Source organism: Strigops habroptila, chromosome 11, assembly GCF_004027225.2.
Source record: "Strigops habroptila isolate Jane chromosome 11, bStrHab1.2.pri, whole genome shotgun sequence".
In the NCBI taxonomy this organism is placed as follows: Eukaryota; Metazoa; Chordata; class Aves; order Psittaciformes; family Psittacidae; genus Strigops; species Strigops habroptila.
In genome coordinates this window covers 29,224,243-29,249,220 of record NC_046360.1, presented here as the reverse complement: position 1 = coordinate 29,249,220, position 24,978 = coordinate 29,224,243, and the positions used below count along the sequence as shown (strand labels likewise).

The 24,978-nt window shown below is 40.6% G+C and overlaps 1 protein-coding gene across 23 annotated transcripts in view; it reads left to right on the top strand.

The window, feature by feature from the left end:
* Positions 1 to 7,042: 7,042 nt before the first annotated feature.
* Positions 7,043 to 24,978, top strand: part of CHL1 (cell adhesion molecule L1 like) — a 140,188-nt gene continuing 122,252 nt past the window's right edge. For 12 of the 23 annotated variants that reach the window (XM_030500962.2, XM_030500965.2, XM_030500976.2 and 9 more), the window contains exon 1: positions 7,508 to 7,625. The gene's annotated coding sequence lies outside the window, so the exon portion shown is untranslated. Of the gene's footprint in view, positions 7,279 to 7,354; positions 7,458 to 7,507; positions 7,626 to 24,978 lie in introns of those variants that run through there. The other 11 variants (XM_030500969.1, XM_030500966.1, XM_030500957.1 and 8 more) reach the window with 9 other exon arrangements.

Below are 24,978 nucleotides of genomic sequence, written 5' to 3'. Positions count from 1 at the left end.
ATAAAAAAAAAAAAACAATTTTCTCATCCGTCAGTCATTAGATCTTGTTACACCTTGTCTGCTGGATAGAGGAGCCCTCTATTACAAAATACCTCTTCCTTCTGGTACCACAGGCTGGGATCTAATCGCCTCATAACATGCTACTTGATGAATTCTCATTGCTCATGATAAGACGCACTTTCCAATGCTGCAGTTGTTTGCCTGACTCCTTTCTGAATCCTAAGTAGTAGTTTGCTATGCATCCTGACCTGCAGAAGGCAGAACTAGACACGTGAATTCCAAAATACATACTGGCACAAAATACAAAAGCAATAGAGACTTTTTATACTTACTTCATGTCCTCTGCTTATACAGCTATGGATTTTGTGGCCCTCCAAATAGATAAGGTCCAACCTATGGTTCTTAAATCCCTCTCAGGCTTATGTCCCACTCAGAATGCAGGTTCTCCAGAGGGATCCAAATGCTGACTTGCATTCCTTGTTCCTTGCTCCATCACACTGCATTCACTGGCTGTCCTGAAAAAATGTACTTCTTGCTTACAGCTAGCTACAAAATGGTTAAGGTCACCCTGCACTATGGACCTCCATTTACTTCTAGCTTTGATTTGGAAATTTTGGATGTATTTATTCTTTTAATATATATATAAGATTGAAGGGTAAGACAGAAGTATGCTTGTTTTTATGAGTGTTTTCCCAATTATCGTATCTGATATTCCCAACACTAATTTTTTTTTTTCTACTTGAATGTCTTGTCTGAAGGACAATGAAGAGGGATAAATCACTTATGTACTCTGTTACATGAGAATTGCCAATATTTTTAAAAGAAGTCTTATGTTGTTGATCAAGCTATTGCTTCTCTGCTTGTATCAATCATTTTGTGTAACTGCTGATAGCTTGACTGTGCAAAAAAACCAAATTCTAATATACAGTTATTTGTATGCTGTTGTTTCCTAAGCCTTCTATTCTTCATATAACTTTGTCTGGTAGAATTTAAAAGCAGTCTGAAATGTAATTGGAAAATGTATATTATACCATGTAGTATTTAGAAGCAAATTGTTTGGACTGAAATTGCTGATGCAGGTGACCTATTGAACACCCTGCAGCCCACCAGTCAGATTAAATTGGTAAAGGAATGCAGGGAGCACCAAATGGTTCAGCAACAACCCATCTAGTATTTTGCTCTTGATTTGAACTTTAATGTAGGTTATTTTCATAAAATCAATTCACTATATGGACAAAAAATGGAAGAATACAAATGATAGCATTAGCCAAGACCACCATTTGTCCCCGTCTTAGGAGATCAGTGTCTTTTCTTCTTTTCTTATGAAAATGAAATGAAACCCACAGTAATCATCTTGTTTGTGTGTCTGCAGAACTTGGGAGGGAGGTCTCTGATAATTCTGAATTAGCTGTTTATATTCATAACTGTGACTGCTTGCTTTCAAAGGTAGCTACAATAATTTTGTACATGTTAGTCATTACTATAATCCAAATGGGTTTGACTCTCCGTGGAAAAATGAGCACAAACCATTTCTTTAAAACACTTGTTTTTATTTTTTTTTATAGGGGAGTATAGATAATCAGGTTGTGCTATATCTAGGTAGGGTTTTGGCAGTAGACATTTTGTGCAAATTATGCCAGCTGACCTTGACAGAAAGGAAAAAGAAAGCATTTTATTCAGTAGTTGTTGAGCGATAGGTCTCACCTCTGTCACTGAAAAAGTTATGACTGTGTTCATGAGTTATTCAGGCAAAGGCTTTTTCTCTACATATCCTACCTCCACACTAGGCAAGAATAAGCTCATAGTGGGGACTTTGTTGCTGATGTTTTGTCCCGTGACTAGTAGTAATTGTTCAGGAAATACAAAATCTTTATTCCTAGGCCTCTTTAATCTCTTCTACAAATGAATGAGATCAATGCCATTGTCCCTGACATGAGTCATGATTCCATTTCTCTAAATATTGTGGCTTGCTCTTTCTGGGCTTCATGCCGGTTCTGCACAGAGACCAAAGATGCATTTTCAGATAGCATTTTTTGTGAGTAGGATACTTGCTTTTATACATGCATTATACTTGCATGTATACATTTATGCATGACCTTGTCCCATTGTGTGGATGATGACTGACTGGGCATGCGTTGGTCTGCTGTTCAGGCACAGCCTTTCTGTTTGACTTATAGTTTTGTAGCTTCATCCCAGAAATTGGTACATGCCAACTAGATAACTGGGCAGGGGACCAAAGGAGAAGGTGTCTTTGGTGGAGTGCCAACTAGACTGACATGGCAGATCTCTACTTTCAATACAAATATGTACTTGAAACCTGCGCTATGGAGTTCTGCTTTGAAGTGTTGTATCTGGGATTGTTACTACTGCACAGAGCAAAAAAAACCCCCAAACAAACCAAAAAACCAAAAGCCAAACCAAATCAACCTAAACCTAAAACCTGGAATGATAAAGGTCTTTCTTAACAAATAATGACATCAAAGATGACAAATTACAAAGTTATTCTTATATACTGTATTATATATTCATTCAGAAAGAAGCTTTCTGCACATGTTCTAGCATCTTCAGTGAATTCTTGAAGGAAAAACCATGAATAGGCTGTTGTGGCACCACTGGAGCTCAAGCCTTCCTTTCATAAATGTCATAACAAAGGTAAGGCTCAGTTTTGCTCCAGCTTGAGTCCAGTGAATCTTCAATTATTTTCTGCTTTATGAAATATGCTATACAGAGCTCAATGTATCTGTCCTGCAGCAGAGTTCAAACCTGTCTGAAGCTTTCTGGTACAGCTGGGAATTAAACCTAAATCCCCATCTCCAGGCTGAACTATTTCATTTCTTGCTGTGCCTGTTTTCCAAAGAAAAGACCACAACCTTGTTTTTAAAGGAAACATACAGTCATCTTCAAAAGCAAGTTCTTACAAATCAGCCATAGGAGATGCATGGGTCAGCCTGTGTGGTGACTTGATATTAGACGAATTGTTTTTCATCCTGATCTTTGGATCTGAACCTAGCTATGGAAGAATCCACTTGCCTACCTTGGGTATTTATGATTATTTGTGAGATTCTCGCTCCAAAGTTTTGTGGGGCTGTTTGGGATTTTGTTTTGTTTTGTGTTTGGTTGGGTTATTTTCTTTCTTTTTTTTTTTAATCTAAAACTCACTCTTTGCTTTCAAAAGAACTGTAGGAAACTAACTGGAAAATAAGGACCAAATATTTAACTGAATTTGATCCTAAACCGATTAGTGTTTGCAAAGCAGATAGGCAGCTCACTGTATTTTGGGGTCTCATTTGTTATTATGTATTAGATCAATTGTCTAGCTGCAGTAGCCAACATTCCCCTTGTAATACACTTGGTCAGTTGTGAAATCATGTACTCAGTAGTGGGAAGAAAAGAAAAACCTCTATAGCCCCTTCAAGCAATCAATTTATGCCCTGAAGCATGAGATTTGATTACCATTGTTATTATCCTAGCTTGCATAGTTACAAATGTTATTAGCAGTCATAAAATTATCCAGCCTTAAAAAAATTGTATTAAGAAAAAAAAATCACAACATTTCACTCCAGGTTCTTCAAACCCTAAATTCCTGGGATTGATTTGAACTGCAAAAAGTGGTAGTTTCTTTAATTAATTTTAAATTTGCTGGACTTTCATCGTGTGGATTTTTCCTGTATTCTCATTATGATGAGCATTTCTAGCATGTCTGTACCTTCTCTGCTCTGGTCAAGACTCATCTAACTTTAAACATTTCAACGCTAAGCATTGATGATGTATACTCAGATACATGTTTAATAAACCATTAGTGAGATATGACTCTCTCTCTCATCTATGTTTTTCCCTTTACAGTTAAAATCTTTCCCTATAAGCTCAAAGTTTCTAATACTGCTTTGTGCTTCTCAGTATACATCTCAGATGGCATAATTTGAATATTCTAAAAATTCCAAAGTTAATGAAAATATTGTGAAATGTTGCAGCAGGACAGAATTTCCAAAACAAATCTTGACATAGAAAAAGTGCTGGTTGACATAATGTCAATAATTTTAGCCATTTAATTTGTCCAGGACAAAAATAGATCCCCAGAAACATATCCTTTTTTAAAAAATACAATATCTATATATAAAATTGTAGGTCTTGATAATCAAGAATATTCGCATTTTTACATATCTACCTATTAAAAAAATTATATCACCTTTATTAACCAGCTCTGGTGGTGGAATGTTTGCTGGCAATTACAAGAAAAATGGATTTTCTCTAAAGAAAATCTGGCCAATCTGTTCTTTTGTCCTGAGTATTTCATGTATCTCAACTGGCAGTTAGAGTAAGATTGGAAATCTTCTGAGCCTCCCATCAGACTCTGGAACTGATTTTAAAATGGTAGGTGTTTCTAGAGAGAGTACATTCAGTGAATCAGGTAACACATTACAGTTGCTATAGGCACAAACACACCCTCTACTCTTTTATTTTAGACAATTCCTGATTTGAATATTCTGAGGGTTTTTTCTCACACTTGATTTGAGGCAATATTACGTGTTTTACATGTATTTTAAACATGTGATTGGTACTAGCTTAGGGAGATTTAATGACTTTTTCCAACGTTTCTAGCAGTGTTGCTCCCTCATTCTCATATCAAGTCGTGGGTTTGATGAAAAGGCTTCTTGATTTTCAGCAGGAAATCCCAAAATAAAGGGTAGTTCTGTGGAGACACAGGGAAGACCAAACTGTGCTTCTCTGTCTTTATTTCTGTTCTATGCAGACTTAAGCGCTATGACATTTGCCCTGTTTCATTACCCAGTGAAATCTGAAGCACAATGGATTATGTCTGTTTACACTTGAGGCAAACCCTAGTCTCGGAAATAGATGTGATTAGTGCCATATCTTGTAATGAACACGAACACATTTTATTTTGGAAGCATGGAACAGTTTTTGGTAAGCTGACGTACTTTGACTTTTCCATCATGTGGCTTCGTAGTGGAAGGAAGACTTTCTGCATGATCCTGTGTTAAAAAATTATAACCATAATATGGGCTGAAACCTGGAAATGTGAGAAGACCCTGGGGAAATCATGTTCCTGAAGAGGATCTAAAAGTTGGGCCAGCTAGCCAAGGGAATGAAAGCCTAAATTGTTGCTGTATTTTGCAAGCCTAGCTTCCTTCTGTCTGTGGCCCAGCGTATCTGGGTAGTAGATGTAACAACGTAGGTATGGGCAGCCTAGGAAGTTTGCTTTGGCAGCAGTTCTGCCTTCAGCAGTCTCTGGTGGTAATTAAATTGCTGTCTCTTTTCTTTACGTCAGAGCCCTGCAGAAATCAACCTGGAAATTTCTGGTACTGCTGAGGCATCCCAAGAGGAGGGCAGCATTGGCCAGAAGTGTGTAAGAGACACTGCCCCCCTTTTTCATCTTCTTGGCAATGGCAGGAGGGGCAATGCCAGCTCTCCCCAGCCAGCTCTGCTATCTCTGCTCCCAGACAAGCAGGACACAACTTCCCACCCTTGGCATCTTCAGCTTTTGCCAATGCTTCAGTAAATCTCCAGTCATCTCTGGGTTTTGACTCGATCTCCGATGGCCATGTTTACGCTGGGTCAAATGGCTTTTCAGTGCATCGGCAGCTCTGACATGGTTGAGACATTCCTCTACAGCTGTCTTCTATTTATTTTCGGAGGTTTCTGCTGCACAGGGGCACAGGCCTGTTGCTTAGCTGTTGGTTGCTTTGGAAAGCAATGTGCTGTAAATATAGCATTTTACTGTCTTTGGATGAAACAGTAAGCCAATTCAAGATTTGGCTGTGAGAGCGGGATTCAAAGGGAGAATTCCCATTCCATTATGCGTGCTCTGGGCTGGGCCTCTGCTGCACAGATCAACTGCCCAACATCAGAGTTTTCTAAGCAACCACAGCACACTTTCCTTCCATAATAGAAGCTTTTCTCTATGCATTTGGTGAGAAGTTTGGCATTTATATCAAGCAAGTTGACTTAAATGCAGTTTTATATGAAAATTATATCTATGAATTGCCTGACTTTGCACAACTAAAATAGCAAGCATAACATTGCTTTAACAGAGTTCTACATTTGCTTTCTTAACACGAGTATATTAAATTATTCTACCCTTTTCTCTACTAGTTTTCAGATTTTTTTTCTTTTACTACCATCTTTAGTTTACAATACCTTTCCTTAAATGTAATTATTTACTTCCCATCCAAAAAGTAAGCTCACCTGCCTAAATCGCTGGAGATGAACAACACGATTTGGCCAGCACATCAACAAATTCTGACTGCTACTGTCTAAAAAAATCTTTAACCCAGATGACAATAATCCCCGTGAGTGCAAACTCTGATTTGGTAGGGTGGTTTTATGGTTTAATGTCAGTGAATGTTACTTTATGATTATTGTTCATTGCATTACACAAGGCTCAGAGAAAATAAAACCACCCAAAGATCAGCAATGAGACAGAAAATTGTCAGAGAAGTCCGAGCCCTCATGAAAATGATTATGTCTGACCTTCATCACCTCCACACAGCGTCTCTGGATGGAGTGCTTAAGAAAATGACTGGCACATTAGTGCCAGTGTCTTTACCAATCCCTTAAAAACTTAGCCCATTCCACAGAGGGATCACAGAAATGAACCATGCAGGCAGAAAGTCCAAGTGTTCAAGCTCACTCATAAATCTGACCTGTTTTTGTGGCTGTGTGCTGTAGAGCACACGCAGTGAAAATTCAGGAGAGGGGCAATTGCAAAAAATGAGGAAAATAGATTTTCAATGTTTTGGATATATGAACACTAGGTGTTGGGATGACGAATGCTGGGGGTTTTAGCAGAGGTAGCACGGAGGTGGACGGGGCAGGGAGGACCGTCTCCATCTGAGGTTTTCTGACTTCTCAACCTTTCCTCTGAAAAGGTGCACTTCTGTACCGCGAGAGGAGGGTGAGATGAGGCCGGGGGGGCTGCGCGGCCCCCTCCCTGACCGGCTTTTGGCGGCCCCGTGGCTGTGATAGCTGCGGGGGGTCTTGCCGCTGGGACGTCCCCCTCGATTCAGCCATTTCTTCATTCCCTGCGTTGCCTCACTCTGGGCTGGCCGGAGCTTCCCATGCCCCCCTCCCCGCCGTGACCGGGCCCCGTCGTACCCGTGGCCGGGCGGGAGGCGGGACAAGCAAAGCCGGGCCGGGGCTCCTCTCCCTCTTTCCCCGGTCCCTCCCTCGCTCCCTCCCCAGGTGCCGCCCGGAGGAGCGCGGCGGGGCGGAGGCGCCGCTGGCTTCCCGCTGTCGCCGAGGTGTTGTTGGACCGGGCAGGTGGGAACCGCCGAGCGGGATAGGGGCATGGCCGGGGCGGGGGGGGGGGGGGCTCGGCCCCCGGGGGTAGGCGTGCAGTGGTTTGGGGAGGTGCGGGGCTCGTTGCCATGGCTCCCTGCAAGCTCTGCCGGAGGAGATAGCGATGCCAGTCACGGAGGGACCGCTCTTCCTCCTCGTGGGTGTGCAGCGGGGCTGGGTTTGGGGTGGTTGGGTGGGTTTTTTCCTTGGGTTTTTTTTTTTTTTTTTTGGGTGGAGCGATTGATTTGGTGAGCCGGGACGGCGCTGCGGGCACGCCGCTGCCGCCGCGACCTGCAGGTCCGGCCGCCTCCGGCCGCGCCGGGCTCAAGGTAACGCTGGGGGGACCGGGTTGAGTACGAGGGCTGGTCCCGTCCCCGTCGGGGCTGCCGAGTGGTGTGGGGCTCTGGGTGTCCAGCCGCGGGTGTCCGGCTACTGCATCGCTCGCCGTGCCGTGCTACCGAAAGCCTCTTCAGTGATGATTTTTTAAATCTCTTTTCCCTCCTCCCCATGCCGCACCTGGTCCCGCACCGCAAGCGCGGGGCTGCGCCCTGCAAAGCAATGAGGGAGCCGAGCTGGACTCAGCCCTGCGGAGGGGCGAGGAGGTGTCCGAGGCGCCGGGGCAACTCCGGGGGGCCCGCGGGGAGCATGTCCCTGTGTCCACCCCCAGTCTCCCCGGCCCTGTCGCCGGCGCTCTCGGGCTCCCGTGGGTCGGGAGCGGGTCCCGGCGCGGCGGGCGGAGCAGCCGCTGCCCGGGGAAAGTTCGCAGGAGGGTGCGGAGCTCAGGGGTGTCCGGAGGCAAAGGCAGCGCGGCGGCGGCGGGCTCGGCTGGGGCCCGGCGCGCTCAGTCTCACGCTGGTTTAGGTGGCTTCAAGTTCACAAGCCCGGGTGCTGCGCATCTGTGGCAAACACTTGTTCCTTCTCTCCTTCCTAATGGCTTTGGAGCGTGTATTTTTTTTCCCGCAATAGCTAAATAATTACAATAAGTCTCCGGTGTTTTTCTGGGGAAGCGATGTGACTGCGCTGCAGAACTGTGAGAATCCTTAAACCTCCGTGTCGTGTGCTTTGTGATATTAACGTGTGTGGCACGATGAGAGCGTCGGCGGTCTCAGGTTAGGTTTTCATAATGCAAGGAGATTCTGTTTTCTAGTAGTCGGGCACAGTAAATAGGCTTTTCATCTATCACTTCTAGGACTAATGTTAATTTGCTTCGTATTTTGGGGTAGAAGGGAGCTAAGCCATGGTATGTTGGTTAACATACAGGTATTCAGCCATAACTCAGCAGATGGAAAGCAAGTCAATTCATTCTCAGTGCTACCTAGGAGTAGTTTATTCCTGAAATATGTTTTGGAAAATTTCACCAGAGACTTGACAGGTGGTATTTTTGTTTGATTGTCGAGGGTTTATTTGATGTGACTAAGTTAAATACCTGTTATGTAGCTCTCCCGAATACCATTCCATTAGGAATAAATAATAAATATTATGAGTTTAGTTGCAGGTCTGAGGAAAGTAGATGGGGAAAACCCTGCCCCTTAAAATGAATATGCATTCTTTGCCTATTTGTGAACACGTGCAACATAGCCTTGCTGGATGTGTGCATGTGATCCTTTGCCCGTTGCTTCCCATGATCCTCTGCTTGGCTTTTACTGATGTGAAGTATTAGAGAGCATGATTACTGAGGTGTGAACAGATTTCTGTTGCTTCAAAGTAATGAATTTTCTTTGTCTTTCTAAAAAATAACATGAAACCAAAACCCACCTCTCCCAGTGTGTCATTAAAAACCTGGAAAATTCTAGTTATCCAGTTTCTGTGGTCCTAATTTAGGCCAAGCACCTGCTGTCAGTGGAGTATGGCTTATGGAAGAACTACAGGAACAGATCATGTTTTACTAAAATAAGATGAAAAAGATAAGAACCAAGGTTTGCAGTGGAGTTTCTTCAGGAGTATTGCACAGTATACGTGAAAGTATCATTAAATATCTTTAGTAAAAACACCAACCTATCAGCAATCCAAGAGTTGTAGAAGTTTTGCCATATGCAACATGCAGCCTTTAAAGCAGCTCATTCTTTAAGATCTTGTTGATATTTATCAAAGTAGGAATAGAGTGAATTCTGAAAATGAGGCTGTTGTGGTGGCAGAGGCTGACATAAAGAGACTGTACTTTAGCTATATGCATTTTGATTACATTTAACTCATTCTCAGTGTGAGTGTAATGATTATGTATGTGTTATGTATATTTAGCATGTGTTACTTCAGTAATTGAACCCAATGAATGAAAATATAACAGTCCACTTATTTTTTCCAAGACACCTGGCAGATAAGCCCTCGTTTGAATGAAAGATTACATTATTCACAACATGTACGTTGAGCAACTTGGATTGTAGCCATCTTGTTTGCTAATAAAGATATACTTTATCACTTACGTTTGGCATGAAAAATGAAGAAAAAAGGTAACTATGCATTACATAAAACGATGTTGTGGACAGTTGCTTCTGTGATATGAAGGATGCACTCCTTTCCCCAGTGGAGGGGACAGGGACTACTTTAAACACTACTAATTAGTTCAGTTTATCTTGCATGCATTACAATGCTATAGTCAGTTAATTATAGCTTTTCCTATTAGCCGTATGTTAAGAGTAATGAATTAACATATCACACAGATCAAAGTGTGATCTACAAAGTTTATCTTGGAGGAAAGAAGGTGTTGCTGTGCGGCAGGAAGTCCCTGTGGCTTTCCCAAGGCGCAGATTTGTTGGAATTCCTGAGCTGGTGCTTCAGAGCCTGATGAATGACTCGAATTGATCACAAACAAGTGACACTGGAGGTCTTGGTTGCTTAGCAACCCCCCAAGATGCCACAATTTCTTTTGGTGTATTTGTCCAGTAAGGTGGGAATTCTGTTTGGTTAAATATCTTTCTTTTTTTTTTTATTTTAATTCTAGCACAAAGCCCACCTTATAACAACCTTACATTATGTACAATTACAACTGATGCCTCAGTGCGGAACCTGGGGAGCAGCATGGGTATAAAAATAAGAGCAGGAATCTTACTTGTAAGCCATATTCTGGTGGTGATGTGCTCAGTGTTTTATAACAAGTTTCAGTTGTCCTTTTTCAGTTAGACTTCTGTTCAACACCCAAAACCATTAGTGAGACAAGTAAGTCTTAGCAAAGACAGTCATCTACCAAATGCAAACTGGTAGCAGTTCCCCTCATGCTGTCTCGAGCTGTGAGATCCTACAAGGTCTTGTGTTGCTGCCCCATACTCCGTCAGGAGTACATGAAATACAACACAGCCAGCAATCAAACTGCATATTCTGAATTATTCAGGGTAGTCTAGCCCATTTTGTCACCAATAAGGCTGGAGGCCTCTGCTAGCTGTCCTCACAGAAGACATTGGTTTCTAACAGATCTATTTTGTGTAAACAAATAACAGATTTAGAACTCACAGGGCAGAAGGAAAACAAATGTTACTGTGGTTATATATACCCAAAGCATCAATAGGTTGTGGCTTTTCATCTGTGGCCTCCTGACTAGAGCAGAAGCGAAGCCTTTGCATTGTGTGTAGGTGGATTTGGGATTCCCAGCACTGTTTTGCTCTACTTATCTACATCCTTTTGAGCTCTTCTACTTGCTAATATAGACATATCCTTTTCCTTCTAAAACTGTAACTAAGAGAAAGCATACTAGTGTTAGGAGAACCTCTGGCTTGTCACGGCATTATTTTACTTAGATAGCAGTTCATATTCTACAAGATTTCTTCCTCCCCCTTGGTGAGAAGAAAGAATTCAGGTATTTCTCTACTTTTCTAGAGAAAAAGCTTGGGTATTGCATGCTTTACTGGTGTGTTGGACTGGAAGGGGATGTTATAGCAGTGCCCGTAGTAAGTGCTAATACATTTGGACCACAGTGAACCAAATCTCAATCATTGTCAATATTCCTAGGCTAAGATTATTGTAGTTTACAATGTGTGTACTTGTAATTGCCTTTCTAGGCTTAGACAGACTCAGGTAAAGATTAGGTATAGGTGAGCATGTTTGATTTTTGTTGTGGTTTTTTTTTTTTTGGCTCTTGTTTCTATGTAAAAAGTCAATGCCCAGAACTCAAGGTTGTTGTCTGTGGGGTTTTTGTGTGGTTTTTTCTTTTCCCCGGCTATTCTCCTTGTATCTGTTTTATGCATTGATTTCTGTAATGCATTTGCATACCCAAATGCTGATTAGTGCTAGCCATTGTAGTGATTGCCTCTGCGTTATATGATGAAGGTACATGGTAATATTTGGTGTTCTGGTTTCTCCTCCCAGCATGTCCAGGCACCCATAGGAAAGGCGCAGTGTGGAGCTGTGATGGCTGTTGTGATGTGTTATTTTCTGAGGTTGCAGCATTCCCTTCCAGATGTTTCCTTCTTCCTTCATTACACCTGAATGTATAAAACTCAAAACAAGGAAGACGGAAAACAGTTTATCATTAAAATTGGTGATTATTGTTACAACTGAACTAGCATTTGTTGTTTTGAGTGTGACATCCAGATGCAGATCCTGCGTCATGTAAGAAGAACGAGATTTATGTTGCTTTCTTTATTAGGGATGTTAAGTCTTTAAAATTTATTTTGACCCTCACTAGCCATCTCTGTTCTCCATTTATCAAGAAAATTGCCAATTTCTCTTTCCAGGTGGTTTTCTCCTTTTGCTGAGTCAGCAACAAGATGGAATTAAATTAGAGGTGTGGTGGAGGTAAGACTCAGATTAGAGAAGGTGAAAGGGAGATTGGGAGGGTAGGGATAAGCCTGCACAGAAGAAACAGAGTTGTCTGGATCCAGGCCTGAGCAGCTGGGGAGAAGGAGCCAATAGTGGAGCCTGGGCAGGGCTGTTCTGTAAGAGTGCAGCTTTCGAGGACAGTTTTAACAGATGGTTCCTGATCTGGCTGTAATAGCTGGTCTGTCAGCCAGACTGAGCTGCCTCAGGGTCAGCTCATGCCGAGCTCCTGACGGGTAACCTCCAAACAACTGCTTTCACTGTGGCAAAATCGGCGCTTCTCGTAGCATCCCTGTTTCATCCTCCCCACCCTTGCAGTCAAGGCTGTGGGGAAAGGTGAACCTTATGTACCTGCCATGAGCTTTTTCCCCCGGGCTGCCCCAGTGCAGCAGCAAGACGTTCACCAGTGACCTTCACTGTGAATGCTCTTGGTCTTCAGCCTGGACCCCGCTGCTGCTGCTCCCACCTGCCTGGTGATGCTCCTGCTGCATTTGCTGCTGCCTCCTTCTCCTCCTCTTCATGGGAGTGTGGAAGGCAGCATGTGGATTGTGCATTCATAAGTGCTTGTGGCTGCTGGAATTTTTAGAGGTGGACAGGGCTGTATCTTCAGAGGTGGGATGGACCCACATTAAGGGGTCTGTGATGGCTGAGAAGTGTCGGTGCCCTCATGCATAGAATATTTAGCTATAAACAAGCCAAGCAGTGAAAGCATGGGACTCCAGTTCCAAGGAGTGTATCTAAACATTTCAGTGAGCCAAAGTCCTCCTACCTTTTAATATAGTTTAATCAGATGACTTTAGTGCTTTTATAAAATCTCATTTCAAGTGTATCCATTTTTTGGGAGACCCTGGAGACGACTCCAAAAGGTTGGTGGTTGCTATTCAGGACAGCCTCCTGGCTGAAATTAATTGGATAGGCAGTAATCCCCTAAGAGGAGTAGGGAAAAATAACTGCAGAATCGGGCCCATCCACCTTTCAGTCTGTGTCTCCTTTGGTGACTTTTCGAGTGTGACACAGCCAATTCCCTGTCAGCCTTTCCTGCTGGCTGACACAGAAGAGATGGCTTTGAATGCTGCCTGCTGTGCTTGTATGGCGCTTGAAAGGGAGAGAGGACTGCCTTTAAGGGGTGTATTCCCACAGCTTTAAAGTATATTTGAAAAATGCATTGTTCAGTTATGTCATGTGTTACAGTATTAAAACTGATGGAAACCTGGAACAATGTTTCAGTAAAAAATGGCTGGTGCCATTGCTGTATCCCCAGTGTTTGAAATAGAATTAGTCGTGGTGAAAGATTGTTTTGTTTATAGCAAAAGTAAAATTATTATTCCAGGGTAGGGGGTTTTTTGTTAGAAAATACCATAACAACGCTTTCAGCAAAGAGTAGTGATTAACCCAATGGCTTTTTTTTTTTTTTTTTTTGGACATATTCACAGAATACACCATTTTTTTGCAATATACTGAAACTAGAGAATTGTAAATAATAAAAGATAGTCTGTAAGTTTTGAAGCATCTACATTTTTTCCCCAAGAGTGATCTCAGCCCAGTGTGGTCTGTCACATCACTAGTATCTTTCCCTCTGTGGTACGGGGATTTTTAATGTTAGTTGATCCAGGTCTCTGTGCATGCTTCTGCACATGCCTGTTGCCTAATTTTACTTCTTCACTGACAAAATACTCCAAGCCACAATATATTTGCTGATTTCAGTAAACTTATTAACTAAAACTGGGGTTACTGCTTAGGTATTTTACTGGTAAGGGTCCTATGCTTTATTTTTCACAGGTTATTCTTTCATATTACTCCATGAATGGCTTTGTTCTAGTAAAATTTCATTGTAGGGAATAAATTTTAGAAGATTTCTATTCTAATCTGATATGAATCAGAGAACATCCTATCTTGGTTGTGAGACAGCTGAATAAACTATATTCAGTGCTTTGTATAATTTCTGCTGAAGCACTTATCAAAACTAGCTATTTTGGTAATTAAAATCCCAAATCTTTTGAGATAGATAGATAAATATTCCTTTTGTTACCTTTGGACAGAAGAAAATAACACAGAACTGAAGTGTTGGTGTCTGCAAGTGCTAATGGAAGATTTTATTTAATATATTTTTGTCAGCAATAAACCTGATATACACTGTGGTGGCTTTCAGGATTAATATTGCACACGAAAACCACTCGTGAAGTCATGGCGCCACTGAAATAGATGGTCAAACTCCTACTGACCTCAGCAGAGTCAGGTTTTTGTCCCAAGAGTGATGAAAATCTAATTTACAACCTAACCAGTTTGAGAAATAGGCATAATGGCTCAAGTCCTTGGCTGATACAAATTACTGTGGTTCAGCTGAGGATGATTGAGTTACACTGACTTACGCCATCTGGGCTTCTGGAGGATCGTGTCCATACTCCATACAGGCTCACCGTGTCCATTGCCAAGCATGCTGTAACAGGCTGTGTGCACAGGTTCGCTGCAAACAGCCGTGTTTGTTAGGAGCTTAATAGTGGTGTCTCCTATCAAGTGGCATATTCTTGTCTCATATTCTGAGTGGAAACAAATAACCAGGAAACAGTAATGAATATTCCTGTTTTCTGAGTCATACAAATTACAAATGTCATACTGTAAGCTATGGAGTAACAGTGATTAAAGGACTGTCCCAGCTGTACAAAGCAAAGGCATACCTACTTTATTAAATTTACAGGGTTACCACTGAAATCCACAGTAATTGCTCAGGGTTTACTACCTGCATGACAAATATACCTTTCTATTATTGATTCTATGAGGTTTGACTTAGGCTTTCACCTAAATCTGGGATTTTTATTATCTCTGCTTATTGTGTTGAATTGCAGCATCCCTGCTGTCTGTGTCTGTGCAGCACTCAACCGGTGATTTTGCCCACCCCTCTTTTCGGCTAATACCTGCCCAGACGGTGCCTACCCGCTGGGAACTGCTCGTGCTCGCCTTTTCAGCTTCACATTACATTCTAGGGAATTGCTGAAAATTGAGAGCTGTTTAAGTTGTATAATAGCACAAAGCTTTATTAAAGGTAGAGTGCAGTAAGTGTGGTGGCACCACAAAGTAATACAGCTGGTCTGATTATGCAGCCCTTAAAGAAAAGGAAGTTTCTCCCATTTACTTTCGCGTGTTCAGGATCCTACCTATGAGAGCATTGTACCTAATTATCCTGCCAGTGCAGCAAATTTTCACTGTCAGCCATTCCCCCTGTCAGACATCAGTGTGCAGTGAAAGCTCACATAATTCCAGCTGCATAGCAAGATGAAAATTTCATCTTTGGTACATAAGAAACATGCCTGAGTGTTTATTAAAAAAACCAAAATCCCACAAAAAAACGCACCAGGCAACAAACATCAAGGGCTATTCACAAATCTTCCATGTGTATCACAAAAAAATCATCTTTGTATTCAGCAGACAAGCAGCATTCTCCATAAAAACCTTTTCCACTGTTGTCCTCCAAAATGAATGCTAAGCTTGTCTGTGCACAAAGGTCCTTGTAATGGGTGGTGGTTAGACCAGATTTTTTATCCTTACATAGGATAGGATACAGGCAAGAGCACTATATTTTTGCAGTGTTAATTACATAATGTATATAATAACGTATGCAAACTTCTGAAGCTCAGGCAATAGCAATCCATTAACCATTTATAGCTTTATGTATTTTATAATTCCCAAACCCAAATGTCCCCAGAGAGGGAATGTGAGCTTAAAAAATTTTAGGCCTTCAAATTAAGTGAATTTAAATTCACTCATTTGCATACTTTTTTCCTTTGTTCTGCCTGAATGAGAAATTACTTCGGTAATTGAACTGTAACTTTGCTACAGGTAAATAATGTAAGACAGCTAATATTCCAAATGCTTGACTGCGTTAGGGTTGTGTGGTGCTAATCTGGCAGTTTGCAGTGCACCTTTGAGAGGAGATGGTGTCCAGTCCACTTAGGATCACTGAGCGCTGGGCTGGTGCTTGAAAGTTCGATTAATGTGTGGTGCTAAATGGGCTTCTTGAATAGGGACTCACTCGAAAGGATGCTGAGGGGTGACGGAACAGGTTTCCTTGAAAAAATGCTTCTTACAGAGGTAATACCATATAGATAGGCCAAAGATGAATTCTCCTAGAAATCAAATTTTGCAGCTAAAACCTAACAGTGAAGTCTCTGAAACAGCCTTCACGAGCAGGCTGTGGTGGTAGCCTTTGTGGTCCGTGTTGTCCTCAGTGGCTGGATTTGGCTTCTCTGTACCTGAGTGACAGATAAACTGGAATGGGTGGGCAGAAATGGTGGTGGGAGGCAGAGGCAAGGGTGGTCAAAGGGATAAAATGTCTGTTGGAAAAAGTCTTATTTAGTATCTTTGGAAAAGATAGGGTGATACATCATACAAGGAAGACAGTATTTTTGGTTCCTGTGTATCTCAAGATTCTGCAGGAATACCGGAGGAGCCCTGGTACACAGAGGAAAAGTAAAAGGAGGTAGGGGATGACTGTCTGGAGAGCTTGCCACCAGTCCAGAAAAATAATGGGTAAATTGATAGAGGAGAGAATTAATATAAAGAACAGAGAAATAATTAAGGCCAGTCACCACGGCTTTCTGAAAAGGGAGCCCGTCCTGGTAGGGTTATGTGTTTGATAGCTATGAGTAACTAAGCATTGTGGCAGAGTGTTAGATTTGGTATCTCATGAAATCTCAATTAAAACCAAACCAATCCAAACAAAGTTAGTATGTAGAGTTAGTAGCAGTCTTGTTTAATGGATTAAGAATTAGCTAATAGAGCTGGAAAGGTATGTGTGCATGGAGATTATTCATTGAAAGATGTGCAGGTTTAGCACAGTTTCACAAAAGTAAAAACTAGTCCTGAAACTGTTTAACATCTCTATTAATAATCTGGACACAGAAATTAAATGACTACTGCCAAAGATGTGCATGAGGCAATATTAGTAGTGTGGAAATAATGTTACATGGAGCAGACTGACTGGCTGGCAAGGTATTGCCTCTTCTCCTGTCCTCCCAACTCCTGTCCTTCCAGTGCCTTAATCAATGCACTGGAAGAGGGTAGCCTTAAGAAGAGGGTGAAAGGATACGGAGGGGTCACAGCTGATAAAGGACTTCCCAACGACAAAGAAAGGAAGTTAACTTCCAAGTGAAAAAGAAAGGAAAATGACTTCCTGGTAAGATGCTATGACTGAGTAACTAGTGGGATCCTTTGACACAGGGTTTTCATCTGAGTGCATGAGAACGCTGGAAAGCTATAGTTAGTTTTGGTGTCAACAGCTGGAAAAAAGAGTTTACAAAATTGAAGAGTCAAGAAAATAACCACAATATTGATTTGAAGAGTGTAGGAAAATTCCCTGCAGTGAGAGATTTAGAAAGCTCAATCTGCTTAGCTCATCAAAAAGAGGATTGAGAGGGGACTTGATTACAGGGACAAGTATTTTCATGGAGGAAGCATATCCAGCTTTTTAATCAAGAGGAGAAAAGAAAAATAAGATCCAGTAACTGGAAGCTTGAGCCAGACAATTTTAAATTAGACATTAAATGCAATTTTTCTATCTGTGATTAACCACTGGAATGAATTATGATGTGTTCAAATCGAGATTGGATACCTTGTGGATATGATCAGTCAAACACAAGATACTGGATATGATTTGCAGGCAATGGGGAAAAGCACAGCAGTTGGTGACATATAGAAAGGTGCAAAGGCCTTAAAATCTGTGAGCATTGAAAGGGCAATCAAAGGAAGAAGATAAGAAAAAGCAGGAACATACACTGGAAGCACAAAAAGGAGAAATAGAAGAACCAAAAGGGCAAAGAAAGGAATTTAATCTGGAGAAGGAGCTTCTGTTTCGAAGTGTAGGAGCATATGCCTCAGCAAAGTGAGTTTTGGCATTGGAAACACCTTGAGTGTTGGCAGAGCTGCAGTCATCTGTTCTGTAGTCAAAACAGCAATTTTGGATTCTATGCTTTGTTAATGATGATGAAGAAACCTTCTATTTGTGGTTTGGGCTTTTGGCACCATCGGCTCCTGTTCTGCTGCTGTTAGAGCAGACCATGCAATCCACTTTGCTTAGACATGATGGAGCTGAGGGCTTTATCCCACTGCAAGAGCTGTGCCCTGTTCCCCAGAGCGAGGGGCAAATCATGTATTGCTTGGGCAATGGCACGATTTACCTTTTCGGCAATGAGCTGTCACTGTGGTCTCTTGTGTGCCCTTTGCTTTATTAACATCAGTGTTATACATACAAGTTTCAAAAGAAATCATGAATGTTTATACCATTAAAAACAATGTTTTGGGAAATTCAGCAGGGAAACCTATGTGGTTTTGGCTGTTTTTGCTGAGTACTGTCTGTGTATATTTTTGTCCTGTTGAAATAGTTTCACCAGATCAGAGACTGTCATCTTTGATAAAAGAAGAAACATACTGTATTTCAAGTGCTCACAGTGCCTAATAACCAGGTAATCGTTAATTTAAATGAAATAGTTTTTCTTCTGTGAGGAAGTGCAATGGTTCAGACAAGATCATGGTGCAGGTGAATTTGCTGCTGATTTTATTTCTTGTTTTGTGGCTCTCCAGTTATAATGGAAGTGAAAAAAATGCCTTAAGGACTGCAAGTCACTTTGATATTGTTGGAGCTCTTTAGCCAGGACTGGAAATCACTTTTCCAGAAAAAAATTCAACAGTTCTGTCTTGTGCCCACAGTAGAGAATCCTGCTGTAATTGTTATGTGGGGAGAAATAACTCACATGTTATTTTTTTACAGCTACATCACAAAGCAGTTACCTTTGTTTAGCAACATTTCCTGTATTGTTTTTTGGATTTGAAAGTGAGAATTTATTTCAAGATCTTTACAATGGAAATTTGCAGCATGTTTCCTTTGGACTATTTAACAGAAACATAAACTCTGTGATCAATTAAAGCACCCAGTTACCTGCACCTTTGTGTGGGTCAGCTATTTCTGTCTCATACAGCCATAGACACTTAAAATTCCAGCAACACGAAATAGCAGTTTTCAGACTTCGGGGTCAGAGTGCGGATATTTTCAGGACTGTGCTAGGACCTTGCCTTACAGGTATTACCCCTTATTCCAAGGTAATATTCCCCTTGGAACTAGGAAGACTGATAAATTGTAATAAACTGGTTTCTTGGGGGGGAGAAGGAAGGGGGAATGCAAGAATGTCTGCACTGCCTGTAATAATTGACTAACTGGCCAGTAATTATTCCAAAATACTATTGGAAGTACTTAGACCTTGATGATAATTTTCTTTCTCAATGGACATCTGAATAATTGTCTTTGCCTAAGGATTCCCTAGAAGCTGTTCTCAAATCAGAGCAGCACTTCAGCATTTAACTCATGACATTGTGACATCCATTAGGAACACAGAGAGGTAGGAATTATCCTATTCAATCCGATTAAAGATCCAATTAACTTAGAATCCTGCCTCTGTTAGTAACTAATACTAGATGACTTAACACCCTGGGAAAAAAACCCCAAACCACCACAAAAACCAACCCCAAACCTTCCTCCCTCCTCCCTTGTTCTCTCATTATCACAATTAAGGAACAAAGTGTCCCTGAAAGATTTCTTTCTTTTTTTTTTTTTTTTTTTTTTCTCTCTTCTTACCAGGCACTTGCTGCTTGGCTTTCATCCTGAAACAGGAGATCTATAGCCCTTATAAATTCTTACCCTGGCTTGGAAAGTATTATTATTAGCACTTTAAACATCTAATCATTCTCCTAATCATTATGCCCTTTGTATCAATAACATTTTTGTGTCAGAGTGTTCACAAAGTTAATTATTGTGATTTTCTTTGCTGTTTTAAATTTGCTGTCTCTTAACTCCAATGTGATCATTAAAATGACTATTTGACCTTGTTTCACCTGTTTTCATAAATACTCACGTCTGTCATGTTCATTCCTTGAAACACTTCATCTGTACATGAAATAGCGATAATTCTTTTCATTCCTTTCTTAAAGGGACCTTTAATATTTTCTGTATTTTTGACCCGTTTAGTCCTATGTCTGTAATTTCTGAATGCCCTTTGAATGCAGTTATACTTGGTGTCAAAGGTAAGAATATATTAGCAACACATCTAAATTGCTAATCTTGCACCATAATTATTTTTAGTCCATTCTAATACATTCTGAGCAGAACCTCCCATCTCAGTTGTATCTTGACCACCTTGGCCAGCTGAGCAGATGCTTTCTATTGGAGTGATTTTTCTTTTTTTTGTAGAAAGAAAACAATCCAATAGAAACACTATTCTCTTTCAGCCTGCTGAGGGCCAGGGGCTATTTGGTGAATTTAACTTTAGTTAAATAAAATGAAACAAATCTATTATGACCCTTTGAGAAAGTCTCATGTTTTAGATCATAGGCCATTTCTAAATATAGGGATAGGAAATTAATGTCTCTCTGGGTAGATTATTCTGTAACTGTCTCCTGCAGGGTTTTTCACTGTTTCCATTGAACTGAGTTTCCTGGCCATTTCTTAAGAGGTAGTAGTTTGAGTGGATAAAGCGTTGAGAAGATACACTATCAGATATATATATTTGTATATATATATATACACACACACTTAGTTAAAATGCTTACAATAGAGGTATGTTTTTGCACAGAATTGTTTAACCATCATGGCAGTTCATGGAAAAAGAAGATCACTTGGGAGATACACGTTGCATTTTTTCTTTTTTCCCTAAACCATTTTGAGCAATGGGCAATAGCTTTTGCCTTGGGCTTTTGAATCTGGTATTACTTTATCATCCCTGAAAATAACCAGAGTACCAGCAACATCTGTTGTGACTGAAAAGGAAACAAGCAAAAGTGAAGCAGCTCAATATGAAGCATATAAGAATTTTAGGTTTATTCCAGAGACATGAATTTTGACACTTGGAATGCCACACCTACAATGTGTTTGTTTGCATATGCACATACAAGTGCACATATACCTTCTATTTATAAATATATACGTATTTAATTCAGTTCCTTGACTTGTGCAGGCATATGAGAAGTGCTGGAAAGCTTGTATACTAATAAAGTTTGTTGGTTCCTAATATTTAACAGTTAGGTCTTACCACAGCTATGGAGAAGTGATTCAGATTCCTTCTATTTTGGCCTATTGCTTTTATTTGGGTGCTCTTCTCCGTAGAACATCTTCCTGTGTTTGGCTGCAGACACTCACTGTGGCAGATGTTGTGACTCAGAGCAGACAAGAAGATTCAGATTTTTGTTTTTTCATAAGTGACTTGCCCCCAGGCATGTTTTGACAGGGAGGATATCATTTCAAATTAAATGTGAATGTGGAGGCTTTCCAAAGCTACAAATTGCAGAGATTTCTCAGCGTGACTCAAAGGAAAAAAGTGTTGTGCATGCTGATCACTTGCTGCGGTGGGAGGATGCTTGGTATAGCTCTGGTACTGAAAGCCATAGTTTATTGCGTTGTTACAAATTTGGACACAAGAGGGGCAGTGTCCACGAGTGAGCTGCTTTGACCTCATTCCTTTAATAACCATTTTGCTCTGCAAGCTACATAAAGGCCAATACTGCAGAGCTGTTTTTTTCCCTGCTATCTCCAGGTAAGCTGGGATGGTGACTGGTGGTTTAAAATCTCATTTACCCTACTTGTTTTAAATGGCCACGTGAATCTCTAGCATCAGTGAGCAGAAGATATTTAAGAGGGCGAACAATTCAGTCTGAAAGCAGTCAATCCAGAGGATGCTTCCTGCCAAAGTCTGCCAGAGTGCTGCAAAGGGCTTTTTGTCTGTACTAGGATGATTGCTTTTCTCCTTTTGAATGGGGAGAGGTGTGATGAGGAGAGGAATCCCCTCTTAATTGTGTTTTGTTTGTTTTGGTTTTTTGTTTGTTTGTTTTTAAAACTATTTCAGGAAAATTTATGGAGGGAACATCTATAGTTCTAAATATCATCCTATGAGCTATTGGTATCTGTGTGTCTTTTGAAGTAAGAGATCTTAATACTCCAAATCTCCAACATATTAAAGTTTTTCCTGAGTTTAAGAGCGGAACTTTTTCTTCCTAATGAAACAGAGCAAAGAGACACACCCCCCCCCCCTTTTTTTGCCTTAATCTCTACATTTATGGCACAGTCATAATGAAGCTCAGATTTACAGTGTTTCAAGCTGGTACGTACATTTATGGCACAGTCATAATGAAGCTCAGATTTACAGTGTTTCAAGCTGGTACGTTTTGCGTGGGTTCTTGGTTTCCAAGGATATTACGTCTTTACAGTTTGTCTTTCATTCTTCCCACCTTTATTCTCTTTTTCAACTTTTGTTCCATCTTTTGACCTGTGTTTCATCTCTTTCTCTGCTTCTCCCTCTAATTCTCCTCACCTCACCATTGCTGGGTCTCAGGGCAGGCATACTTGTCACTTGGGATGTTTCTGCAGCTTCTGGCACAATCCCAACCATGGCGTTTTGGTGTTAGCGCAGTATCAGTGAAAGGAATGATGCTGATCAAGAACTGCTTTCATCAAAGTGTGACTTCAACTGGGATCTGTTAATTTACACTTCTCTTGGAAATCAGTGCAATAGAGGAAATTTTTATGCAGGCAGGATCCCTCCCTCTGCCTTGGCTGCGCTAGCCCCAAGGTCCATAACATCTTATGATCCTTTTAGGGAGATGTGGACATGAGCTTCCTTTGTATCGACATGTTCGTAAGGTTTTTCCTTCTGTGCTCAGAATACAGCATAGGAAAGGAATGAGGAAACTCTGATAGCTTTAACCCATAATAAGTCTGATGTCCTCAGGGAGAATGGAGATTAAAGAGCCAAAATTCTCTAGGAGATTGTCACTTGGCTAATGATGATAGTAGCCTATGGCAGTCAGGGATGATATGGCTGATACTTAGCAGGGGTTGTGAACCAATTAGTCTGCTCAACAAAATACTTGGTCCATTGGGTCCAAATGTTAAGAATATTTATAAGGTTGGCTATGGAGTCACCTAGTCAAAACTGGAGAAGGCTACTTAAGAGGCTGTCCCAGGCTTTACAGAGGCCATGAGATTACACAGCTGGCACATAAACAAATGTTTGCCCGTGTAAATATTGGGACTCAAAGATTGGATTTGAACTCTTTTTCAGTTTTCTAGCATTGTAAAATCAATTAGGGGTGCTTAAAACATGCTGGAATCTATTTCCCTCTGGAGAGCTGACTTCAGCAGTCATAAGTGATCTCCTGCAGGCTGGCTTCCTCCAGCTTTGCTTTTGGTGTGTCTCAGATGGTCCAGGTAGAAGCCCGTTTCCATGATGGCAGAGGGTGTAATGTAAGCTAGCCCAGGTAAAATGGCAGCGGCACAACAACAATTCGTCATATGCTAGCATCTTATTTTGCATTCATCAGCTGCTTAAGCTCTGAGTATTCCTCTGAACTCCTTAACCGATTAACTCTTTAACCTACAAACTTGCTGAAGTATGAAAATATTGCAGATCAACAGTGGTATCACAGTCTGGTCCATTATATTAGTAATGCCCAGTCTGTTACACTAGCGATGTAGAGAGTTGGTACTTACATATGGTCTAATAGCACAGTTGAGTAAGAAATGCATTAATTCATCTAAATTTGCAGGGTGGTTTAAACGTGTATAAGGGTTTCTTTGTTAACATGTTTATTTAGTTGCACTTCATGTTGAGTGCAATTAGTAAAATTTTTCCCCTTTAAAGCATCACTTAGCAGAACTATTTCTGTTAAACAGTTAAGATGAGAAAAATCCACAGGCTTCACTGGAAAAGCTTTTTGAAACCTAAGGATATTGATTCCTCAGATTTAAGACATAAATGCGGTTACCCATGTTTTTACAGAGAATCTGCAAATAGAACATCTTCTAACCTTGCTCCTAAGCTTCTGATCAAAATATTCTGCCTTGCTGTTTTACAGCTGTTACTTTACAGCAAGCAATCAGTTTGAAATACAGCCATTTTGAATTTGGTACTGAAGGTGGTTTTGCTAGTACTTATTTGAGAAATCAAATGTTAAACTTGGGCATTTATTGTATTTGGCAAGCTCTACGCTAGGTCTTCACTTATAGAAAAATAAAATATTAAGAAAAGCCAGATTTCAGGTTGTTCTGGTAAGCACTATGTGATTTTTTTTTTTTTTTTTTTTAATATTTTTTTTATACTGCCCTTTGTAAAAGCTTTCTTTGTGCTGCTGCTATTCTGGCTGTAAGTGGTTTTAACTTCAGTGGGGTTTAATATATAGATGTTATTTATTTCTGATGGTTCTTATATATTGAAAGTGGCATAATGTCTTTTTTTTGATCCTGAAAAGCACAATGCTTATTGGTACTGATAATTGTGTTAATAGCTTTTTCTTATTATTTATTTATTTATTAATTTTTTTATTCATACATGTAGCAGAGATGCAACATACTGGCAGTTAAATGGGGTAAAAATGGTCTTTTTAAGAGGAAGATCCAACTCTATGGAGACTCTCCAGGGATCTCATTAAAGCGTTCTTTTCTTAATATAGTGTACTGCAATAACAGCTATCAGAATCCCCACAGTGTGGTTTCCTGATAGGTTAGTTTACACAGAATTAATTGTCTAATTTTGCAAGCAACCAGACCTGTGCACATTGAGATTTTTTTTTTTTAATTTGTGTATTTATTTTCAGTCTGATGTGCTGCTCTTGTGGATTCTGCTTCATATTTTAAGATCTGTATAGCTTTAAAATCCATCTTTACCTATACCACTTTGTCATAGCACATATTACATAGGAATTGTGTTTTATTTTTATTTCTTCTTTGTTCTTCTGTACATAAGAATTGCTGTTAATTTAAGCAACATGCTTTTGCATAAAGTGTTTTTAAACGACAGGAGTAAAAGGATGCATCAGAAAAGCATATTCAGATTGTAAAAGGCTTCTGTGGTTTAGATGCTCCAGAGACCAATCCTGAAGGAGGAGAGTGGATTTCCGCTTTAG